The sequence below is a fragment of the Mobula hypostoma genome, chromosome 7 (genome assembly GCF_963921235.1).
Source record: "Mobula hypostoma chromosome 7, sMobHyp1.1, whole genome shotgun sequence".
NCBI lineage: Eukaryota > Metazoa > Chordata > Chondrichthyes > Myliobatiformes > Myliobatidae > Mobula > Mobula hypostoma.
Genome location: NC_086103.1, coordinates 83,375,327 through 83,397,292, shown reverse-complemented (window position 1 = coordinate 83,397,292; position 21,966 = coordinate 83,375,327). Strand labels below are relative to the sequence as shown.

Genomic DNA, 21,966 nt, shown 5'->3' with positions numbered 1-21,966 from the left:
GGTGCCCACGTCAGCTAGTCCAATTCACCCATATTAGTCCATATTCCTCTTGACCTTTCCTATCCCTGTACTTATCCAAGTACCTTTCAAAGTTAATTTAGGAGTGTTGAACTATCAGAGGAATGAGGTCCAAGGAAGTTAAAGCTTCATATCTTCCGTCACCTTTCTTCTCGGTGGTGTTCGGATGTGAATTTATGAAAGCAACTAATCCACCTTGAAATATTTAATCTTAGCCTCAGATACTGCTTGTTGAGCTGTCAATAATTAGGTTATGCTCTTATGCTCCCTGTTCCCGCAGAGCTTGGTTCACATTTTTCCTCAATTTCTTAGGATTATGCATTGTATATTATCATAATGGATACCTCCACCCTCACAAACCCACTTTCCTCACCCTCACGGTGTGTGGAAAATGCTGAATTTTGCTGGACTAGGAAACTGACTGTAATTATCTATAGGACATGGAGTTAAGTGTAACCATGTGAATTAAGTTGTTACTAAGATCATCTTAAATTTCCATTAAGTGCGGGAAGTTCGCAGGGATGGGTCAGGGATAGTATAGTGGTTCACACAACACTATTACAGCTTGAGGCATCGGAGTTCAGAGTTCAATTCTGGAGGGATCTTTAAGGAGTTTTTATGTTCTCACAATGAGCACATAGACTTCCTCCAGGTGGTTCAGTTTCCTCCCACTGTCCAAAGATGTACAAGTTAGTAGGTTAATTGGTCATTGTAAATTGTCCTGTGATTAGGCAAGGGTTGCTGGACAGCATGGCTCATTGTGCTATGTCTCTAAATAAAATAAAATAAGTAGTTTTTCTATAATTTCATATTTTATTCACAAATAGCATTTCCCTGTTGTTACCTCATGTAAAGATTACATTGGCGTGGTCTTTTGGGATTGAGTGTAAAATTGGTTTTACAAACCATTGAATGACGTGTCATTGTAGAACCAAAATTACACCAGGTCTTCCATTTCTCCTGCTGGGTGGGTGAGGTTAAATCATTCCTGTCACTCTGGATGTGGCATTCCAGCTAAAGGAAGAATACTTGCCTGATGAGTCAGAACCAGAAATCCTCAAGGAGCCCGGCATCAATCATGTTAAATAAGTCCATTTGTTTGGCATTCGATCCACCATCCAAAACACACCTTTGTCTCTGCCATTAGCTCACAGTGGAAGTGAGGTGCATACCATCTGCAAAATGCACCCCAATCATTTGCTCAGGTTACTACAACAACTTCTGAATTTAACACCTCTAAAAATAGAAAAGAGCAAGTGCATAGGAATGCTGCCAAATGCAGGATCACCTCCAAGTTGTAAGCTATCCTGACTTGGAAAAATATCCTAATATTTGCTGGGTCTAAATGCAGGAAATTCCTAGCCAACACCAGGAGAAGGAGGGAACATTGACTCAGGCCATGAGAGGCCTGTGTCAGGCATTTTTATGCCTCACAAGGCGCAAATTGGAAGTCTGTGGGAGCGCCAATCCTCGCACAGACACTAGAGCAATGTGTGGTTAAGTACCTTGCTCAAGGATACAAACACACTGCCACAGCTGAGGCTCAAACTAGCAACCTTCAGATCACTAGATGAACACCTTAACCACTTGGCCATGTGCCCAACACCAGAAGGACCACAGTAATTTAAGGAATCCAACATGTACTTCCCAAGGTCAGTTGGTTAGGGGTGGCCGATAAATGCCTGTCTTGGCAACAATGCCCAAATCTTAAAATATAAAATAAGAATGGTTAATTATCAGATGCACACTTCTATCTGTGTCATCTGTCCAGAACCTACTTGTCAGCATGACATGATTTATCTAGATCGCAGAGTAACAATTAAACAGTTATCCAAAAGGGCTGTGACACAATATTGAATTACTGGTGGGATCAGTCTTGGTCGCTTCAGTTAACACTGGAAAGGTAAAAGGTACGAGGCAAACTAAATGAACAGATTAGGCATTTAATGCAAAAACAAATTATTTTAATCCTATAGACCTAAGTTAGGTGAAATCTCAAATGGTTAAAGTGAACATCAGTGTGTTAATGTTGCCAGTTCAAGCTCTTCCATTTTCAATTGTCTGTATGCTTTGGAGAGATCCAGAATCAGGATGAGAATCAGAAACAGGTTTAATATCATTGACATATGTCATGAAATTTGTAGTTTTGCAGCAGCATTACAGTGCAATGCATAAAATACCATAAATTATATATATATATAATTTAATTAAATTAGCGCAAAAAGGGAGCAAATATAGTGAGATAGTATTCATTGTTCTGATGGCGGAAGAGTAGAATCTGCTTCTAAAACATTGAGTGTGTGTCTTCTGGCTCCTGTACCTCCTCCCTTAATAGTAGTAATAAGAAGGAAGCATTTCCGAGCTAATGAGGGTCCTTAATGATGGATGCCGCCTTTCTGAGGCTGGGAGGCTAGTGGCCGTGATGGAGCTGGCTGAGGTTGCAACCACCTGCAGCTTTTTGCAATCCTGTACGTAGTCCCTCCATGCCAGACAGACATGCAACCAGTCAGAATGCTCTCCACAGTACAGCTGTAGAAGAGTCTTTGTGATATAAAAAAATCTCCCCAAATTCCTAATAAAATATAGCCACAGTCATGTCTTCTTCATAATTCAAGGCTCAAAGTAAATTTATTATCAAAGTACATATATGTCACTATATGCTACACTGAGGTTTATTTTCTTGAGGGTATTCACAGTAAATATAAAGCAACACAACTGAATCAATGAAAAACCACATGCACCAATGTGAGGAAGACAACAAACGGTGCAAATACAAAAAGAAAAATAAACAAAATAATGTTAATAAATAAAAAAAGCAATAAATATAGAAAATTGAGAAGAAGAATCTTTGAAAGTGAATCCATAGGATGAATTGACTGAAAGTGGCTTCTCTAATAATTTGAATCGCAGGCGTGACCTGAGAAGGACCATCACATTTCCGGCTGAACTTAATTACGAGTGTTTCAGTCTTTTACTTAGCCCTCACATGTAATACTTTGTCGATGGATTTTATTACAGCCTTCCATTCCCATTAGCTCTCTGAAAGACCACCACCATCCATGATGTGATTTATAGGGTGACAAAGCCTTAATCTGATACATCAGATGCGAAGTCAAATAACTGATTATTTCATGCTACATGTGCATTATGCTGTGTTGTAGCTTCACAGGTTGACACCTCATTATTTTTAGGCGAACATCAGTCACTTTTCAGAAATTTCAAAATTCAAAGTAAGTTTAATATCAAAGTACATGTCACCATACCATGAGGTTCACTTTCTTGTGGGCATTAACAATGAAAAAACTGCACATAAGAAGACGGTCAAACAACCAGTGTGCAAAAGACAACAAACTGTGCAAATACAAAGAAAAGCAAATAAAATAATAACACTTAATAAATAAGAAATCAATATCAATAACATGAGGTGAAGAGTCCTTGATGGTGAGTCAATAAGTTGTGGGAACAATACGGTGTTCGGATGATTGTTTGTCCTCTCATTTAAGAGATTGATGGTTGAGGGCTAATAACTGGTCCTGATCCTTGCGGTGTGAGTCCTGGGACTCGTGTACCTCTTTCTAGATGGCAGTAGCAAGAAGAGAGCATGACCTGTATGGTGGCAGTCCTTGACGATGGATGCTACTTTCCTGTGACAGGTCTCCTTGTAGATGTGTTCAGTGATGGGGAGGGCTTTACTTGTAAAGGACTGGGCTGTATCCACTGCTTTTTGTAGGCTTTTCTGTTAAAGGGAATTGGTGTTTACATATTAGGCCATGATGCAACCAATCAATTTATTTACCACCACGCATCTATAGAAACTTGTCAAAGTTTTAGATAAATGTTCGCTAACTTCTAAGAAAGCAAAGGCACTGCCGTGCCCTTCCTTGTAATGGAACTTACATGCTTTGCCCAGGATAAATCCTATGAAGTTATAACATTGAGGAATTTCAATTTGCTGACTGTCTCCAGCTCTGATCCCCTGATGAAGACTGGCTCACGGACCTGCAGTGTCCTCTTCCTCAGTAATCAGCTCTTTGATCTTTCTGACAGTGAGTGAGAGTTGTTGTTGTGGCTCCTCTCAGCCAGATGTTCAATTTTCCTCCTATGTGCTGATTCGTCATTACCTTTGATTCGTTCAATGACAGTGATGTCATCCGAAACTTAAATGTGGCATTGGAATTGAACTTATCCCCATAGTTGTAAGCATCAAGTGAGTAGAGCAGGAGGCTAAACACACAGTCTTGGGGCCCTGTGCTGATGATGATTGTGGAGGAGACCTTGTTGCCAATTGGAACTGGCTGGTGTCTGGCAAGTGAGGAAATGAAGGGTCCAGTTGCACAAGAAGTTATCAAGTCCTATGTCTTAGAGTTTATTGGTCCGTTTTGAGGGTATGATTGGATTGAATGCCGAGCTGTAGTCATCCTGATGTATGAATCTTTACCATCCAGATGTTCCAGAGTTGAGTGAAGAGCCAATAGGATGGGATCTGCTGTTGATCTGTTGTGTAGGTAGACAACTTGGAGTGGATCAAAGCCACTCCTTAGGCAGGATTTGATACGTTTCATCACCAGCCTCTCAAACACTTCATCACAGTGGACGTAAGTGCTACTGGATGAAAGACGTTGAGGCAGGTTACCACCTTCTTCCGAGGCACCGGTATAATTAAATGCTGCGTGGAGCAAGTGAGTACCTCAGACTGCCAAAGTGAGAGGTTAAATATATCAGTGAATGCGCAGTTAGTTGATCAGCACAAGACTTCAGTACTCAGCCAAGTACTCCAACTGTGCCAGATATTTTCTGTGGCTTCGCCCTCCTGATGTGGACGACGTGATCTGCTCACATTGGCCTCCTGGACTGAAATCACAGGGTGCTCACAGGCTGTGGGAGTTTGTGAAATTGTCTCCATGTTGTATTACTCAAATGAGCATAAAAGTCATTGAGCTCAACTTGGAGTGAAACCTTGTTGTCGCATATGTCTCTTAGTTATGCTTTGTAGGAGGTGATAGCATTCAAGTTCTGCCACAGCTGTTAAGTATCCTTCAGTGATTCCAGTTTGGTCTGGAATTTCAACTTTGCATATGAGACGGCTTTCTGGTGTTCATAGCCGATCCTCTTGCATGTTACTTCATGGCCAGACCTGAACATCACTAATCTGACCCTCAGCATATGGCAGATCTCCTGACTCATCCATATCTTCTGGTTTGGGAAGACTATAAATGATTTGTGGAGAAACAGTCATCTACCATGATTGACTTTATGGTATATTCATTTAGATCCTCTGATGAGCTCTTGCTCAAGTTCGATGACTCAAAGCAGTTCCATAGCACCTCCTCTGCAACCTGTTTGTTGTTCTGACTTCTGGAGTCCTGCTCTTTAGCCTCTACCGCTATGCAGGCAGGAAGAGGACAAACAAATGATCAGTTTTCCTGAAAAGTGGTCTTGGGATGTAATGGTAGACATTCCTTATGGTTGTGTAGCAGTGATAGAGTGTGTTGTGACCCCATGGTTCTGTAGGTTATACGTTGATGATAAATGGGCAGAGATTTCTTCAGGCAAGCTTGAGTGGAGTCTCCAGCAATGATTTGAAAGTCATCAGGGGAGGCTATTTCTTGTTTGCTACTCGTGGTACCCAGTACATCGAGTGCTTGCTTAACATTGGCCTTTGGCGATATGTAAACTGAGATCTGGACCATAGAGGAGAACTCTATTGGAAAGTAGAATGGATAGCACCTAATCATTAGATGTTCCAGCACAACAACACCACTATGTCCAAGCACAATGAAGAGTTTATCATGGAACACAGGCCCCTAACTTTTTCCCTCTTCGAATCAGCAGTGCAATCCATCTGGTGGATCAGGAAGCCTTGTTGTTCTTCCTAGGCACCGGTATAATTAAATGCTGCTTGATGCAAATGGGTACCTCAGACTGCCAAAGTGAGAGGTTAAAGATACCAGTGAATGCTCCAGTGAGTTGATCAGCACAGTCTTCTGTACTCAGTTGTTATACTGTGGTATCTTCTGCCTGACAGTAGGAGGTCAAAGATTATGGGACAAATGAGAGGGGTTGTTGACAATGCTGAGGACTGTGCAAATGCAGAGTCTCTGGTATATGTCCTGGATGAGAGGGAGAGAGACCCAGTGATTTTCTCAGCAGTCCTCACGCTCTGTCGCAGGGTGTTGGGTTCAGATGCCTTGCAATTCCCATACCAGATGGTGATACAGCCATCTGTAAAAATTGGATTAGTGTAAATACATAAGTGCTCAATGGTTGGCATGGATTAAGTCAGTCAGAGAGTCTGTTTCCATGCTGTGTGATTCCATGAATCTATAACAACCCAGAAGCCTGGTGATTCCATCTTGTGACCTCTCAAAACTCATTGTCGTTTTGATAGCATGGAGTCCAGTATTGCACACTATATTCTCAAGGTAATCTTATTAAGACTTAATGCTGGCTCATCATTGTATCCTTGTTTTTATCATCTCAAGTTTTCATTTGCATTTTAAAACTTTATCAGCCTTCGATGCCTGGTCAACCTACACCTCAGCATTCTTTGTTCTGAAGTAATTGTTCTCTGCCATGTACAGTTTTATTACAGTAACAAGTCTTTAAGACTCCTTGCTAATCTTATAACTGTCATGAAGAATGCAATAACATAGGAATGCATTTATATGGTGATTCTCACTTCTGTTTCAGGAATCGCAAGTTATTTTAAGGCATTTTTGTTGTGTAGCCAGCTGTTGAAATAAGGCAACTGATATGCGCAAACTAGCTCCCACAAACTCCACATGGAGACGCCCACAGTCTTTTTGCCTTATTTTTATCTTATTTTATTTTATTTAGAGATATAGCACAGTAACAGCCCTTTCAAGCCCAAAGAGAACACGCTGCCCAATCACACCTCAGAGATCAGTGAAGGAAGAAAACTGGCCTGTATATTATGAGATAACTCTTGCTGTTCTTTGAAATCATGTGGTGGGATATTCTGTACTGAACTGAGAGGGGTTACATGTTTTTTTTAACATCTCATCTCAAGGATGGTATTGCTGATGGTGCAACTGTAACTTGTCTTTGATACTGCAGTAATATTTCTGCGTGGATCTACATATTCAACCCTAGAATGAGACTTGATTCACAAAGAATTTAACTCAGAGATGAGAAAGTTGCTAGCTGAGCTACAGCTGACTACAACTGTGCACTGGAGAGTCTTGGTAAATTATTTATTGGGCCACATTAATGCATCAGAGACCGAATGAAGTAGAAGCATTATCAAGTCAGAGAATTATACAACATAGAAACAGGCCCTTTTGGTCCATCTAGTCTATGCAGATCATCAGTACCCATCTACACTAATGCAAATGTTATCTTTCCTTCCGATTCTACCAACTATCCATACTATGGGCAATTTACAGCGGCTGATTCACAGAACAACAAGCGTGTTTTAGGGAGATGGGAAGAATCTGGATCACCTGTGGGAAACCCATGTTGTCAGAGGAAGATGGACAGGACATGAGGAGATTGACACATTGATTCCAACCATGGGCCACAGAGGACATGCAATCCCCTCATTTAAGCAGCTCTCCACCAAGTGAAGAGTGGCAATATCCATGCTGATGTGGGCATCAGTAATGGGGTGTCTTCTTGTTGGCATTCTGACAGCTCAGCAGCCCGGGCTGAGCAAAGGGAAAGCTGTGGCTTTAAAACCAGGCAAGGGTGTGATCATGACTAGTGTAATGGAGCTGTAAGTCGCAAATGCTTATGCCGCTCACCCTTGTAAGTCAGAAGATGTTTGCACTAAGAGGGAAGTGTGATGCAAAAAGGAGAATTAGAAGTCAGTACATTACTGCTGTCTATCCACCCTTCTAGGCCACTGAGCCAGTGGAAATGTTAGTTACAGTCATTTGTTGTTAAGGACATTTCTTCACGAGGGCAGTAGATCTTTAGAACTGTTTGCCCAAGAGGATTGAGGAGGCGCAATCTAAAATATATTGAAGACAGAGACTGATAAGATTTTACATATTACTTGAAACAAGGTAAATGGGGTCAGTGCCAGTAAGTGATGCTAAGGGAAAAGATCAGCCACAAGATGGCCCCTTCAGATTACAAATGCTGAATTATGTACTTTCCATACATATGAATGACCATTTGGGAGTCCAGCCATGTGGATTTGCTGTCTTCTGCAAGGCTGCTGGCATCTTCTGCCATGTGGCAACTCAATTTACAGCAGTATTCCTACTTGCAAACTGTTTGAGTTCTAAATAGCTTTCAGGAACTGAACCCCGACATAACCTGGAAGGACCTGTAATCCTTATAGAATGGTGGAACTGGAATGAGGGGCAGAGTGGCCCACTCTCGCTTCTCCTTCTTTACGTCCTGATGCTCCTACAACAGTAGATGCCTTCAGCTGGTGCTCTTCTCTAAAAACAGCACACTACAAATGTGATAATCAGTATGTTTACCACTGGCAAAATGCTGCAGTCATGATAAAGAGGTGTCAGCACTAATTTCAGCTGTGACCTGTGCTGAAATTCAGTTTGATAACATTGCTCCTTCTAATGTATTCCTGCAGTGACTGCCAGATTGCTGTTCTTGGGTGTCCACAATCAAATGGAAAATGTGTGTGAGGAACGAGTTCACAAACAGATGCTCACGCCATAAACAGTTCATTTGTCTGAGGAGTAATGTGAGGAGGAATTCGGAAAGAGACTCAGAGCTAGTTACAAGAAGAGAGGCATTTCCAGTAGACACAGATGCACTGGTGGTCATGGCCATCGTAATGAACATCACTGTGATAGCATATGAATGTTAAGTATCTGTTTTGATCAACAGCTATTGATTTAAGGTGAATTTGGTGATTGGGCAATCCTGTCCAGTCAGGAGGAAGTGGGATTTATTCATTGATCTTGAGTGTACACATCAGGTCATTGAACTCCCTGTGCAGTGCATTCAGTCTTTCAGACTTTAAGCCTGGCATTAGGCTGTGGGCGTATTAGCTCCCATTATCTTCAGAGTGTGCGTGGACCGCATCCTGCCTCCCTCCACCAACATATCCAGCACAATGAGGAAAATGCATAGTTCAAAGTTCAAAGTAAATTTATTATCAAAGTACATATATGTTACCATCTACAATCCCAAGATTCGTTTTAGAAACATAGAAAACCTACAGCACAATACAGGCCCTTTGGCACACAAAGCTGTGCTGAACATGTTCCTACCCTAGAAATTACCTAGGGTTACCCACAGCCTTCTATTTTTCTGAGCTCCATGTACCTGTCCATGAGTCTCTTAAAAGACCCTATTGTATCCACCTCCACCACCGTCACCGGCAGCCCATTCCACGCACTCACCACTCTCTACATAAAAAACTTACTGCTGACATCTCCTCTGCACCTACTTCCAAGTACCTTCAAACTGTGCCCTCTTGTGCTAGCCATTTCAACCCTGGGAAAAAGCCTCTGACTATCCACACGATAAATGCCTCTCTTCATCTTATACACCTCTATCAGGTCACCTCTCATCCTCTGTCGCTCCAAGGAAAAAAGGTCGAGTTCACTCAACTATTCTCATAAGGCAGGTTCCCCAATCCAGACACCATCCTTCTAAATCTCCTCTGCACCATCTCTATGGTTTCCACATCCTTCCGATAATGAGGCGACCAGAACTGAGCGCAGTACTCCACGGGAGGTCTGACCAGGGTCCTATATAGCCTAAACATTACCGCTCGGCTCCTAAACTCAATTCCATGATTGATGAAGGCCAATGCACCGTATGCTTTCTTAACCATAGAGTCAACCTGCGCAGCTGCTTTGAGCGTCCTATGGACTCAGACCCCTAGATCCCTCTGATCCTCCACACTGCCAAAAGTCTTACCATTAATGCTATATTCTGCCATCATATTTGACCTACCAAAATGAACCTCCTCACATTTATCTGGGTTGAACTCCATCTGTCACTTCTCAGCCCAGTTTTGCATCCTATCAATGTCCCGTTGTAATCTCTGACAGCCCTCCACACTATCAACAACACCTCCAACCTTTGTGTCATCAGCAAATTTACTAACCCATCCTTCCACTTCCTCATCCAGGTCATTTATAAAAATCATGAAGAGTAGAGGTCCCAGAACAGATCCCTGAGGCACTCCACTGGTGACTGACCTCCATGCAGAATATGACCCCTTAACAACCATTCTTTGCCTTCTGTGGTCAAGCCAGTTCTGGATCCACAAAGCAAGGTCCCTTTGGATCCCATGCCTTCTTACTTTCTCAATAAGCTTGGCATAGGGTACCTTGTCAAATGCCTTGCTGAAATCCATATGTACTGCATCTACTATTCTACCTACATCAATGTGTTTAGTCACATCCTCAAAAAATTCAGTCAGGCTCTTAAGGCATGACCTGCCTTTGACAAACCCATACTGACTATTCCTAATCATATTATGTCTCTCCAAATGTTCATAAATCCTGCCTGTCAGGATCTTCTCCATCAACTTGCCAACCACTGAATTAAGACTCACTGGTCTATAATTTCCTGGGCTATCTCTACTCCCTTTCTTGAATAATGGAACAACATCCACAGCCCTCCAATCCTCCGGAACCTCTCCCGCATCCATTGGTGATACAAAGATCATTGCCAGAGGCTCAGTAATCTCCTCCCTCGCTTCCCAGAGTAGCCTGGGGTACATCTTGTCCAGTCCCGGAGATTTATCCAACTTGATGCTTTCCAAAAGCTCCAGCACATCCTCTTTCTTAATATCTACATGCTCAAGCTTTTCAGTCTGCTGCAAGTCATCCCTACAATTGCCAAAATCTTCTTCCGTAGTGAATACTGAAGCAAAGTACTCATTAAGTCCCTCTGCTATCTCCTCCGGTTCCATACACACTTTTCCACTGTCACACTTGATTGGTCCTATTCGCTCACGTCTTATCCGCTTGCTCTTCACATACTTGTAGAATGCCTTGGGTTTTTCCATAATCCTATCCGCCTTCTCATGGCTGCTTCTGGCTCTCCTAATTTTTTTCTTAATCTCCTTCCAGCTAGCCTTATAATCTTCTAGATCTCTATCATTGCCTAGTTTTTTGAACATTTCGTAAGCTCTTCTTTTCTTCTTGACCACATTTACAACAGCCTTTGTACACCATGGTTCCTGTACCCTACCATCCTTTCCCTGTCTCATTGGAACGTACCTATGCAGAACTCCACACAAATATCCCCTGAACATTTGCCACATTTCTTCCATACATTTCCCTGAGAAGATCTGTTCCCAATTTATGCTTCCAAGTTCCTGCCTGATAGCCTCATATTTCCCCCTACTCTGATTAAACGCTTTCCTAACTTGTCTTTTCCTATCCCTCTCCAATGCTAAGATAAAGGAGATAGAATTGTGATCACTATCTCCAGAAAGCTCTCCCGCTGAGAGACCTGACACCTGAAACCAGGTTCATTTTCCAATACCAGATCAAGTACAGCCCTCCTCTTGTAGGCTTATCTACATATTGTGTCAAGAAACCTTCTGGAACACACCTAACAAACTCTACCCCATCTAAACCCCTCACTCTAGGGACATGCCAATCGTTATTTGGGAAACTAAAATCTCCTACCATGACAACCCTGTTATTATTACACCTTTCCAGAATCTGTCTCCCTATCTGCTCCTCAATGTCTCTGTGACTATTGGGTGGTCTATAAAAAACACCCAGTAGAGTTATTGACCCCTTCCTGTTCCTAACTTTCACCCACAGAGACTCCGTATGCTGCCCGACCTGCTGAGTTCCTCCAGCGTGTTGTGAGTGTTGCTGAGACTCCGTAGACAATCCCTCCATGTCTTCCTCCTTTTCTGCAGCCGTGACACTATTATTGATCAACAGTGCCATGCCCCCACCTCTTTTGCCTCCTCCCTGTCCTTTCTGAAACATCTAAAGCCTGGCACTCGAAGTAACCGTTCCTGCCCCTGAGCCATCCAAGTGTCTGTAATGGTCACAACATCATAGCTCCAATTACTGATCCACGCTCTAAGCTCATCTGCTTTGTTGATAATACTCCTTGCATTAAAATAGACACATCTCAAACCACCGGTCTGAGCACGTCCCTTCTTTATCACCTGTCTATCCTCCCTCTCGCACTGTCTACAAGCTTTCTCTATTTGTGAGCCAAACGCCTCTTCCCCCATTTGGTTCCCAACCCCAGCAATCCTAGTTTAAACTCACCACAATAGCCTTAGCAAACCTCCCCGCCAGGATATTGGTCCCCCTGGGATTCAAGTGCAACCTGTCCTTTTTGTACAGATCACTCCTGCCCCAAAAGAGGTCCCAATGATCCAGAAATCGGAATCTCTGCCCCCTGTTCCAATCCCTCAGCCACGCATTTATCCTTCACCTCATTCTCTTCCTATACTCACTGTCACATGGGCACAGGCAGTAATCCCGAAGTTACTACCTTTGAAGTCCTGCTTCTCAACTTCCTTCTTAACTCCCTGTAGTCTTTTTTCAGGACCTCCTCCCTTTTCCCACCTATGTCATTGGTACCAATATGTACCACAACCTCTGGCTGTTCTCCTTCCCACTTCAGGATATCGTGGACGTAATCAGAAACATCCCGGACCCTGGCACCTGGGAGGCATGCTACCATCCATACTTCTTTGCTGCATCCACAGAATTGCCTGTCTGACCCCCTAACTATAGAGTCCCCTATCACTGCTGCTATCCTCTTCCTTTCCCTACTCTTCTGAGCCACAGGCCAGACTCTTTTCTTGTGGGCATTCACAATAAATACAAAGAAACGCAACAGAATTAATGAAACACTGCACACAAGATGAACAACCGATATGCAGAAGACAACAAACTGAAAATACAAAAATAAAACTAATAGTACTAATAAGTAAACAAGCAATAAATATTGAGAACATGGGAATAATAGTCCTTGAAAGTGGGTCAGTAGTTTGTGGGAATATTTCAATGATAGGGCAAGTGAAGTTGAGTGCCAAATCTATGCAAACTTCAAAGAAAATGGAGGTGCTGCCATGCCTTCTTTGTAATGACACTTACATGCTGGCCCAGGACAGATCCTTTGAGATCATAACACCACGAAATTTAGAGCTGTTGGCCCTCTTTTTTTTGTAATTCCAATTTTTATTATTATTTATTCTTATTTTACAAAGCAGCACAGCATGTCATAGAGCAGATAGAGTACAGCATATTGACACAGCCATCCCATGACAGGAAAACAAGTAAAATTTACGACCCTCTTCATCTATGATCGCTCAGTGAGGACTGACTCATGGACCTCAGTTTTCTCCTCCTACAGTCAACAATTAGCTCCTTGGTCTTGCTGACAGTGAGTGAGAGTTCGTTGCCATGGCACCGCTCAGCCAGATTTTCAGTCTCCCTCCTACTTGCTTAATGGGCACAAAGGGCCAATTCACTGCCATGTTTCCATATCAGATTCCTGTACACTACGAGCATCTGTTCCAGCTGAAATACATCTCCCCTTTCTGTTGTACATCCACCTTCAAGCAATGAGGTCCAACAGTACATAATTCCACTGATTTACCTGTCTAACGATGAAATGCAGGTATTGGCTATGTGCTATCAAATATCGAGTGATTAGGGCGAAAACGTTAGTGTGTTAGTTGAAAGCATCACTTTCCCCATGCTCAAATCAAAGCTATCAGGTTTAGAATCAACATTCAGATGAGAAATTTAGAATGGTATTTTATTAATTTAGAAGAATATGAGGATGGAAGAAATGGGGACTGAGTTTGAATGTGCTAGCGTGGACATGATGGTCTGAATGGCTTCGTCCCGCATCATAAATATTTGAGTGGACTATTGTTGATATTTCAGGTGCTTCAGCCAACATTTGAAGCAGTCTGCAACTTTGTAGCCTTGCTTCAGTGCAGCATTGTGATATGAAAGCTGCAATGCAACTTTGCCATTGAATGCACGGTATCCAGGGTGCAACGCTCTTCAGCACCTGCCCTGCATCCTCGTCAATATTGTCAGAACCTTTGGTGCTGCTCTTTCTAAAGTGTTTTGCTCCATCCTGTCTCTGTTGTTCAGCACCAGTATTGCAAATAGCTACTCATTAAATTGAAAACATTTCTTCCATCTGGGGCTGTGAACCAGTTAGTGGAGGGAGTATTTACTGTAATTGCAGATTGTGGTTCAGATTCCAAATTATTAGAGATTTTGCAATCAAGGCTGATCACAGAATATACACAGAGCTTTATATCTTAGTAGACAACTGTCATGCTCGAAGTATACGCATGTTTTAATCTTCTTTTCACTGGCTAAGTCAAACACAAATATTACCAAAATAAATTAATGCATCAAACTTCAGTGAATGAAAAGCCACAAACATGCCAGATCAGAGTTAGAGGTTTCTGCATCTCATATGTATTCAGTGGAACTGTATCTGTGAACTTATACTGGGTTATTATTCTGACTACAGTTTACCTGAATGGACAGGTGAGTTTATCTCGGGTGTATTTGAAACTAGAGATCAGGAAATTTACAAATCCAATTTTCAGAGCTAAAAAAAAGTGATGGAGACACAAGAGACTGCAGATGCTTGAATCTGGAGCAACACATAATCTGTTCGAAGAACTCAGTGGAGAGAAAATTCAATCACAAACAAGAGAAAATCTGCAGATGTTGGAAATACAAGCCACACACAAAATAGTAGAGGAACTCAGCAGCCCAGGTAGCATCTATGGAAAAGAGTAAACAGTTGACATTTCGGGCTGAGACCCTTCATCAGGACTGGAAAATAAAGATGAGGAGTCAGAGTTAGAAGGTGGGGGGAGGAGAGGAAGAAACACAAGGTGATAGGTGAAACCGGAAGGGGGAAAGGGGTGAAATAAAGAGCTGGGAAGTTGATTAGTGAAAGAGATACAAGGCTGGAGAGGACAGAAGGCATGGAAAAAAGAAAAGGGGAGGAGTAGCAAAGGGAGGTGATAGGCAGGTAAGAAGATAAGGTGAGAGAGAAACATCGACTGTACTCTTTTTCATAGATGCTGCCTGGCCTGCTGAGTTCCTTCAGCATTTGGTGTATGTTGTGGGGAGAAAGCATTGTTGACATTTTGGGTTGAAACTCTGCATCGGGACCTGAATCTGGGTTGTACCAAAGTAATTATTCTGGCTTTGTGAGATGAGAAATTGGTAAGTGCCAAAAGCATGCAATATGAGAAGGGAAGAAACAAGTTAGTCTTTTCTGATGACACAACTGTTGTTGGTAGAATCTTAGATGGTGATAAGGTGGCATATAGGAGTGTGATAGAGTAGTTAATTGAAAGATGTTGTAACAACAACCTTGCACTCAATGTCACTCAGAAAGACCAAGGAATTGACTGTGGACTTTAGGAAGGGAAGTCGAGGGACCACAGACCAGATGTTATCAAGGGGTCAGCAATGGAAAGGATGAGCAGTTTCAAGTTCCCAGGTATCAATATCACTGAAGATTTTTCCTAGTCCCAACATGTAATGTACTGATGTAATCATGAAGAGGCTACGCCAGTACTATATTTCATTTCAGAGCTTGAGGTGATTTGGTATGTCATCACAGACTACAGCAAATTTATACAGAGGTACCATGGGAAGCATCTTAACTGGTTGCATCACTGTCTGATATGGAGGGGCCACTGCACAGGGTTGGAAAATTCTGCGGAGATGAGTAAACTGAAAAGAAAATGCCTTAAAAAGACAACATCCTTCATTAAGGACCTGCATCACCCTCTTTTCATCCCATCTGAGAGGAGATACAGGAATCTAGGAACAGCTTCTTCCTGTCTGTCGTTAGATTTCTGAACAGATAATGAGGTCTTGAAGACTACCTCATAAAAGTCAACTGTTTATTCATTTCCATAGATGCAGCCTGACCTGCTAAGTTCCTCCAGCATTTTGTATGTGCAACACTAACTCACTACTTTTTACTTCTTCCTTGCACTACTTATTTATTTTTAAATGTATTTCTTATTATAATTTATAGTGTTGTGGAGCTCTGGGGGCACGGTCGACAGCTTGCTCCAGCAATCCTAGCAGCCAGCACTAGTTATTGTTCTTGTTTTAAAATGGGTTCATGGGTTTATTGGGATGTTCAAGTTCATTTATCGTTATATTTTAGCTTGGGTTATAGTTGTTCACTTGTGTTTTTGTGGGTTACCCTGACTGTAACTGGGGTGTGTGATGGTCACCTCCCCCATCTGTATGAGACTGGGCTGGTTCTCACTGAGCGATGGCACTCTGACTGTTATTGTGCTTGTTGCAATAAAACTGGCTATAGAGATAAATGAGCTCTTCTCATCTGTCATCATGGACCGAATGTTGGCCACTTTAGGGTCAGGAGTGGGATTAGAAATTGATAGCAAAATTGAAGAGCTACAACATGAGATGGAGCGCCTTAAGATTGGGGTGATAAGTTGAAGGACAGAGCGATATGCCTTCCCCGCACTCCCGGGTGATAAGTTGAGGGACAGAGTGATATGCCTTCCCCGCACTCCCGGGTGATAAGTTGAGGGACAGAGCGATATGCCTTCCCCGCACTCCCGGGTGATAAGTTGAGGGACAGAGCGATATGCCTTCCCCGCACTCCCGGGTGATAAGTTGAGGGACAGAGCGATATGCCTTCCCCGCACTCCCGGGTGATAAGTTGAGGGACAGAGCGATATGCCTTCCCCGCACTCCCGGGTGATAAGTTGAGGGACAGAGCGATATGCCTTCCCCGCACTCCCGGGTGATAAGTTGAGGGACTGAGCGATATGCCTTCCCCGCACTCCTGGGTGATAAATTGAGGGACTGAGCGATATGCCTTCCCTGCACTCCCGGGCTGAGCTCCCGAATACAGGATGCTGACCCGGAAGGAGTACTTGGAACCAAGCGCCAAGCCTTCCCAGGGAACTCTGATGAGGTGAGCAGACCCAGGCTCCCCAATCCGGATACACCGTGGAGTGCATCACCCGCCACCCTCGCGGCCTGTGCTGGGGAACCCAAGATGCCGCACCCACGAGAGGATGGGCAATGCTGCAGGCACTACCAACGCCACTGGAGAACGAGAAGGACTAAAGGGTTCCAGCAGTTAAAGCCACAAGGTCCACCCTGAATCTACCCAGATACAATGGTACTGGCTGTCTGGAGCCTTACCTGGCGCAAGTCAAACTTGCCACATGGCACGATGGGTGGAGCCCCACCAAGATGGCAGTGAACCTTGCCCTGGCGCTGGAGGGGGATGCCTTGCAGCCCCTCCTCAAGCTAACACTGCCTGAGCAGTGTGACCACAGGGCCCTCATAGCTGTATTTCACGCCAGTCCCACTGTGTGCCGTGGAACGATCTCTGCTACCTGTGTGGTGAGGCAGGTCATGTGGCCTGGGACTGCCCCACACTAGCTCCACATCACAGCCCAGTGTAGCTATCGGGAATCTCTGAGTGGGCAGCGCTGCCCGAGACCTCCAGTAGAATCCCTCCATCGTCCTTTCTCCGGGTGGGCCACTTAGGTGAAGAGAAAGGCTTATACATGGATTGCGTGGTGGAGGCATGAGATGCCATGTGCTGGGAGACATGGAGTAATCTGCCTGGGTGTCCTCCCCAACACAGACCAGCCATCCCCACCTGGGTAAGCAACAATGTAGATCCAGCTGGCTACGGTAACTGGCGACTGTGAGGCATGTGAGGAAAGAGGAGGCTGCGTATCACAGTGCGGAACACTGCGTATCACCATCTGTGCAGTGAGCTGGAGAATGATCCTGTGCTGGCCCGGGTGAGGGGAGGACAGTGGCTGGAGTGGGCAGAGGTCTCTGCCCTGGATCCAGAGACCAAAGCCCTGTACTCTCAGCAGGGCACACTGAAGGTGTGTGAAGGGTTGCTGTTCCAGCGGTTGCTGCTTTCCAATGGCGACAGACATCTCCAGCAGCTGGTGGTCCTCCGAGGGCACTGTGACACAGTGCTGCAATCGGTGCATGGGCTGGTGGCGGCTGACCAATTCGGGTTTGCAAAGACATTGGGCAAGCTGCACAAATGCTTCTATTGGCCTGGGTGCAGGCAGGATGTGCTGCGATGCTTGCATGTCACAGAAGGGTCTGGACCACCAGTCTAGGATGCCAATATTCCAGTACCTGGTGGAGGCCCCAGTATGGGTCTACTGTACTACTCCACCCAGAAGAAGGGACCATCCCCCAGGCTGGGAGCCACTGGAATGGTCCGGGAAAGGCGCTCAGCTGCATCTCTGATGTGGTATACTGGGTGCGGTTACCTCAGTGGTGGAAGACTGTCATGATCTACCAGGACTGTCTGGCACTGTATTGGCCGTTGGTCACCACTGACCCAACGAGGCTGGAGGAAGGAAGTGACCCCCCCAGGTCCCTTGCCTCTTGCCTCACCACACAGAACCTCCCCTGGGGGGCTACAGACTTCACCCCAGCACCCCAGGTGGCGGCGACAACCTCCACTGGGACTTCCAGACTTTGTTGTGGACTCTGGGGTTGCTGGGGATGGTGTACCCCTCAGGTGGGGGCAGTTTGGTGCTCCGGGGGTGTGATTGACTGCTTGCCTCAGCATTCCTAGTGGCCAGTGCAACTTATTGTTCTTGTTTTAAAATGTGTTCATGGTGTGTGTGTTCAGTAGAGTTATGGTGAGATGTTCACATTCGTTTATTGTTACATTTTAGCTCAGGTTGTAATAGTTGTTCATTTGTGCATTTGTGGGTTGTCCTGACTGTAACCGAAGTGGGTAATAATCACCTCCCGTGTCTGTATGTGACTGTGTTGGTTCTAGAAACATAGAAAGCCTACAGCACAATACAGGCCCTTCGGTCCACAAAGCTGTGCCCAACATTTCCTTACTTTAGAGGTTCTCATTGATGGCATTCTGTCTGTTATTGCTTGTCACAATAAAAACAGCATTTGAGATAAACGAGCCCTTCTTGTCTGTCATCATGGACCAAATGCTTGCCAGGGTATATTTTATGTACTACACTGTACCACTGCTGCATAACAACAAATTTCATCACCTGCAGTATGTCAGTGATAATAAACCTGATTTTAATTCTGAACTCTAACAAAATACAGGAAAATGAGCTTGTCTTATCCAACCTGCTGTTTCATCAGAGAGGCAAGCAAATAACCTCATGAGTCCAGCCCAAGCACTGGCAAGTATTAGATTAAACAAATTTCTGAGCATGGGATTGCAAAGATGTCATGGTGTCTTCCAGTAATATATCATGGAAACAAGTCATCTGGCTCAACTTGCCTCTGCTGGCCAAGGTCCTTTCCCAAGCTAGTCCTATTTACCTGATTTTGGCCTATTTGAACCTTCCCTATCAATGTAGATATCCAAAAATATTTTGTTCCTGCAAATATATTGTTAGTCGGAATGTTTCAGGTAGGATGTGGAGATTGCATTGACTAAATGGCAGGTCTCTGCATACCTGAGGTCCCTGACAAATACACATGACAATTCAGCACAGAGATATCCATTGAATCAGTTACTCAGCAGCAAATCATAGAACAAACCCACAAATAAGGAGGTACTGTAGTGATCTGGCAGATTAACCGTTACCTTGCTGAGGCCATGCAACAACTCTCAGACATCTCCTCTAACTTACCCCTTCAGCAGGACCTCACTAAGGAGCACCTGGCAATTGTCACCCGCACCATCTCTGACCTTCTTATATCTGGTGATCTCCCATCCACTGCCATCAATCTCATAGTTCCCGTACCCCGCACCTCCGATTTCCACCTCCTTCCAAGATCCATAAACCTGCCTGTCCAGGTAGACCCATTGTTTCTGCCTGTTCCTGCCCCACAGAACTTATATCTGCATACCTTAACTCAGTTTTATCACCCCTGGTTCAGGCCCTTCCTAACTACATCCGTGACACTTCGCATGCTCTTGATCTTTTCAATGACTTCAGGCTCCTGGGTCCTGGTTGTTTCATTTTCACTATGGATGTCCAGTCACTATACAACTCCATTCACCATCAGGAAGGCTGGAAATCTCTCCACTTCTATTTGGACACCAAGACCCAAACAATTCTTCTCCACCACCACTCTCCTCTCTCTGGCTAAACTTGTCCTCATTCCCAATAATTTATCTTTTGGCTCCTCCCACCTCCTTCAAACAAAAGACGTTGTCATTGGCACTTGCAAGGGTTCCAGCTAGGCCTGATTTTGCCGGCTATGTGGACAGTCAGTGTTCCAAACTTACAATGGTATCACTCCCCAGCTTAGCCTATGCTACACTGACGACTGCATTGGTGCTGCTTCCTGCACCTATACTGAGCTCATCGACTTCATCAACTTCCATCCTGCCTCAAATTTACCTGGACCATTTCTGACACCTCCTTCCCCTTTCTCAATCACTCTGTCTCTATCTCTGGAGACAGCTTATCCACTGGTATATTTTAAACCCACTAATTCCTACAGCTACCTGGACTATATCTCTTCTCACTCTGTCACTGGTAAAAATGCCTTACCCTTCTCTCAATTCATCCCTCTCCATTGGATTGCCTCCCCCCCTTTACCATTCCTCATTCCCTTTTCCCTCTCTCACCTTATCTCCTTACCTACCCATCAGCTCCTTCAGGTGCTCCTCCTCCTTCCCTTTGTTCCTTTGGCCTTCTGCTTTTTCCTATCAGCTTCCCCCTTCTCCAGCCCTTAATCTCTTTCACCAATCGACTTCCCAACTCTTCACTTCACCTCTCCCCCTCTGCCAGTTTCACCTATCACCTACTACCTTGTGCTTCTTCCTCCCCTCCCCTCATTTCTTACTCTGACTTCTCATCTCTTTTCTCCAGTCCTGATGAAGGGTCTCAGCCCGAAACATCGACTGTTTACCCTTTTCCATAGATGCTGCCTGGCCTGCTGAGTTCCTCCAGCATTCTGTGTGTATTACCCTGTACTTCTATTTCCAGCATCTGTAGATTTTCTCTTCTTTGTGACAGAACTAGCCCTGATGACTGCTGGTCTGACCACCTCCTAATCTACAAAATTATCTCCATCAAAACATTAACATCAACAGGAGCATTGGCTCAATGAGATTAACTGTAAATGTGAAATGTGATCTGAAATGAAAGTCTGAAAAATTGTGTGTTAGTCTGCGAGTGTGATATGAAATGTGAAGATAAGAAATCAAGGCAATGGTCACAATACCACTCAGCTTGATCGATTGTGTACTCACTTCACCGGCTGTGACACTTATTATGTATGAACTAGGCAATAAGTAGCTTAAGGTTCACTGATCCAGATAGCTTGGAAGTGTTTTGTTTCGTAACTTCAAAACATTAAACTAATTAAAAGGAAGACACGGGATTCCGAAATGTGAGTCTAACTTTGTGCTTTGACTTTAAGCGAGACGTGTACGTATCACGTGATAGAATCATGATGTATGCAATTCATTTAGACCATAACACCATAAGACATAAGAGCAGAATTAGGCCATTTGGCCCATCAAGTCTGCTCCATCATTTCATCATAGCTGATCCGTTTTTCCTCTTAGCCCCGATCTCCTGCCTTCTCCCATATCCCTTCATGCACTGATCAACCAAGAACCTATCCATCCCTGCCTTAAATATACGTACATACTTAGTCTCCACAGCTCCCTGTGGCAACGAATTCCACAGTTTCACCACTCTCTGGTGAAATAAATTCCTTTTCATCTCCATTCTAAAAGGATGCCCCTCTATTCAAAGACATCCTTGCCATAGAGGGAGTACAACGAAGGTTCACCAGATTGATTCCTGGGATGGCAGGACTTTCATATGAAGAAAGACTGGATGAACTGGGCTTGTACTCATTGGAATTTAGAAGATTGAGGGGGGATCTGATTGAAACGTACAAAATCCTAAAGGGATTGGTCAGGCTAGATGCAGGAAGATTGTTCCCGATGTTGGGAAAGTCCAGAACGAGGGGTCACAGTTTGAGGATAAAGGGGAAGCCTTTTAGGACCGAGATTAGGAAAAACTTCTTCACA

The 21,966-nt window shown here is 44.0% G+C and overlaps 1 protein-coding gene across 1 annotated transcript in view; it reads left to right on the top strand.

The window, feature by feature from the left end:
- Positions 1-21,966, top strand: part of LOC134349413 (dedicator of cytokinesis protein 2-like) — a 732,270-nt gene that overhangs the window by 328,964 nt on the left and 381,340 nt on the right. The window lies entirely within an intron of this gene.